The 4,244-nt window shown below is 41.3% G+C and overlaps 1 pseudogene; it reads left to right on the top strand.

Moving 5' to 3' along the window:
- Positions 1 to 244: 244 nt before the first annotated feature.
- LOC103208566 lies at positions 245 to 1,169 on the top strand (annotated as a pseudogene).
- The last annotated feature ends 3,075 nt before the right edge of the window (positions 1,170 to 4,244 follow it).

The raw sequence follows: 4,244 nt of genomic DNA, 5'->3' as shown, positions 1-4,244 counted from the left end.
TAATATCTGAATTAAACACTGTATGAAAGTACTTACCTATGGTACTTACTAAATAGAAGTGGAATAACTAAAACTGAAATCATAGGTAATTAAGCACTATTGAAATTTTCTAAGCTTTTTCTGTGAAATGTAATAAGATTATTCAGTTTTAGTTAATTCTTAACCAATAAGTAAAAAGTTATTTCCAAAATACAGATTTTGCTCAGATATTTGCATGTATCCTTGACATTTTCTTCCTACAGATATGGAGAGAGACAACAATACTAGAGTCACAGAATTCCTTCTCCTTGGAATCTCTGGGCAGCCAGAGCAGAAAAAGATTCTTTTTGGGCTGTTCTTGTGTATTTACCTGCTCACCATAATTGGGAACTTTCTCGTCATCTTGGCCATCAGCTGTGATAGTCATCTCCATACATGCATGTATTTTTTTCTTAGCTAATCTCTCCTGTGTTGACATCTGGTTTTCATCAGTCACAATCCCCAAGATGCTGGTGAATCACCTGTTGGGAAGCTAGTCTATCTCTTATGTAGAATGTATGATCCAGATCTACTTCTTCATCACGTTCATCAACATGGATGGTTTCCTCCTAAGTGTCATGGCCTATGACCGCTATGTAGCCATCTGTTCCCCACTCCACTACACCATGATCATGAGGCCCAAACTCTGTGTCCTTCTGGTGACTGTATCATGGATCATTACAAATCTGCATGCTCTCCTACACACTCTCCTCATGGTCCAACTCACATTTTGCTCCAGCAATGTTGTGCACCACTTTTTCTGTGACCCTTACCCCATTCGAAAGCTCTCTTGCTCTGATACTTTTATCAGTGACCTGATGGTATTCACTGTGGGTGGAGTGATATTTCTAACACCGTTTACATGTATCATTGTTTCATATGCCTACATCTTCTGTAATGTATTGAAGTTGCCATCTGCCCATGGAATAAGGAAAGCCCTGTCCACATGTGGATCCCACCTGACTGTGGTCTCCCTTTTCTACGGGGCAATTCTGGGGATCTATATGCGCCCCTCATCTTCCTACTCAGTACAAGACACAGTGGCCACAGTCATTTTCACAGTGGTAACACCTCTGATCAATCCCTTCATCTACAGTCTGAGGAATCGTGACATGAAGAGAGCCCTAAGGAAACTAATTATCAGATTCTAGAATGAGGAAATTTTAGAACTGAAAGGGCTCTTATAAATCATTGTTGCTATTGTTGTTATGTGCCGTCAAGTCAGACCCAACTCATAGCGACCCCTCCTTGGGTTTCCGAGGCAGTGTCACTACAATACATTTCTCACTTACAAAAAGAGAAACTGAGGTCATATTGGTGGAATAATTCACCCATTACTATATCTCTGGTTAATGATATCTGGTCATCAACACATTTTTATGAGTCCAACAGGCAATCATAAGTAATGAAACTTCTAATTTGTTACATATTGAAAGGGACTATCTCCAATGTTCTATTTACAGACAAGAAAAACTGAGGTACAGACATTTTTGGATCTATTTTTTAGATGAGTCCAGCAACTTTTTAAGACACTGGCCACCACAATGGTTGGGAATTTCAGAGGACTTTAAAGTAAATTTCCTCACTGTCATCTGTGTTCTATGAACTCACACAAGGAGATGTTCTAATTATCCACACTATCCAGAGTCTCAGAAATACTAACTTGCCTAGAGTCATTCAACTAGGAACAGTTGGCAAGAGAATGTGCCTGTCTCCTCCCAGGGTCATTGGTCATATCTCAGTTAGGCATTCTTCATCCACCTCTCACTGCTTAGGATCCCCAGCTACAGTCAGTTCCATTAGCACTGAAGTGCATTCCCCTGAGAAACACAGTGTTGTGTGCCCCCTACATGTCTGTGGCATAAAGGAAATACAAAATTATTAGAGATTTTAAATATCAGAGGAGTCTGATTTTCCCTGCAATGATCTTTTTTTATTTTGTTGCTCAGCGTAGGGATCAGGAAGCTTTGGAGAGTAGCCAGACTTCCTCATGGAACTCTTGTTATTCCTTCAAGTTCAGATGAACTTCATGAAGTCAAGGTTCCATTTAAAGCTGAAGAGTTCAGAGTTCCTATTGTAGCTTGTTATTCTTGCTACTAGTTGCCATCACGTTGATTCTGACTCATCATGATCCCAGGGGTACATAGTAGAACCACACTCCAAAGGGTTTCCAGCACCTTTTGGAAGCAGATCTTCAGGTCTGTCTTCTCAGTCTCCTCTGAGTGGAATTGAACTACTCACTTTTGAGCTAATAGTCAAGCACTTAACTTTTTGCATCACTTAGAGACTCCTCAGGAGCTCTGGTAACGCAGTGCCTAAAGCTCTTGATGGCTAACCAGAAGGCTGGCGGTTCAAACCCACCAGCCACTCCTCAGAAGGAAGATGGGGCAATCTACTTCCGTAGTGATACTGCCTCGGAAACCCAAGGAGGGATCGCTATGAGTTGGGTCCCACTCGACGGCACATAACAACAACAGAGACTCCTCTACAGCAGTTTAGGGACATGGAATCATGGATTAGTTATGGGATGTGTATTGGAAGCTGCGATGACGGGCTCAAGTATAGCAGGGATCATGGAGCTGGCGCGGGATTGAGCACTGTTTCGTTCTGCTGTGCATGGGGTTGCTATGAGTCGGAAATGAATCGACGACACCTAACAGTAACATTGGAAGCTAGGATTCCTAGTTCTAGACTCTGTCTCAATACATGAGACCAAGTGTCCAGGAATCCAAACTTCTGTTCCTACTCTACACCTGAAAGCTAAGAGCCCACAAGGCTGGTTCCCACTGTCTCTTTCTGTATGTCCAGAGAGTATATAAATGGCCAGTGGTCATTTTTCATTCCCTCCCCTCACTGACCTTTTTGCCTGTCAATTCTCTCCTTTTTCAGTCTCTTCAACTCTCATAGCTAACCCGGACACATTGTCCTCACTGTCAGCTCCTTTCTCACTTGATCCTGGCATTTACCATCTCTCACAGTAACCACAGAAATAACCTTACGTGGATCTCACTACTTCCATTTTTCCTTGTGTAAATCTATCCTTCACAACATATCAGCGTAATTGTCCTAAAGCACTGAGTACATTCCATCAGACGATACATATAGAAAATATTGAAGAGACTCCCACTGCCAGGATAAATCCAAATATCTTTGCCTTCAAACTCAATGCCTAATATTATCTGGCCTCAACTTATGCTTACAATTTTATCTTGCATTGACACAAAGTTTTCTCTTCCATGATTTGTCTCTCCTAATTCACTTACTTTTTCTCTCCTTCATTCTCTTATGAAAGACACCTCTGATTTTACCAAAACTTTAATCATTATGAATTTCCCTTAATTCCTTTACTAATCTCATCCCACAGACATGCATGGAACACACAACACAGTGAATGCTTCTCAGGGAGATGCATCTTAATGACAGTGGAAACTGACTGCACCTATAAACTTGATGCATTCTTCTGAACAGTCAGTTTTATTTAGAGGTAGTTGAGAGACTGGGCAACCTACTTCTGTAGAGATATTGCCTCGGAAACCCAAGGAGGGGTCACTATGAGTAGGGGGGACATACTCGACAGCAATGAGGGTTTTTTTTGTTTTGTTTTTTTTCGTGAAAATGTTTGCCGCCAGCCTTCTGGCTAGCAGTCAAGTGCCTTAGGCACTACACCAGTAGAGCTCCCATATAATAGCATGAAGTAGATGTTGGTGTTTAAGCTTATATGACCCATTTTATTCTCACAATATTCTTCCTTGCATTCCACATCCGTGTCTCCTCCCGTTATTACATTACATACTCATTTTGAGAAAGGACCATGGCTTAAGCATGGGTATATCTCTCATAATGGTCAGTAAACTTTCAATCCAACCTAAGTAAACATATATTGTAAACATATAACAAATATCATTGGTGACATGGTGGGCAAGTCTGAATGGGAAATTGTGAAGTGCACATTGCTGTACACCAAAAATCAGAGTGGCAACTTAAAAGTCTAGTGAACTGAAAGATTGATGAAGATTGAACCAGAACTTGGAATGATTTTTCTCAATTCTGGGACCCAAGGAGGCAATAGAATTGAACAGAAAGGACCATGGTTTGGGGTATAGGACTTACTATTTCTCAGTTCCTACCTTCTTCAACACTCAGTTAAAATCTGGGTTCAAGGGGAACCATGGGAGAAAAAAGGGCCACTTATGCACAGGAAGACAGCTCAGGGGGCAGCAGTGCAT

Source organism: Orycteropus afer, unplaced genomic scaffold (assembly GCF_000298275.1).
Source record: "Orycteropus afer afer isolate SDZICR_OR568_19922 unplaced genomic scaffold, OryAfe1.0 scaffold00455, whole genome shotgun sequence".
Classification (NCBI taxonomy): Eukaryota; Metazoa; Chordata; class Mammalia; order Tubulidentata; family Orycteropodidae; genus Orycteropus; species Orycteropus afer.
The sequence above is the reverse complement of the archived record's forward strand: the minus strand, read 5'-3'. Positions and strand labels throughout refer to the sequence as shown.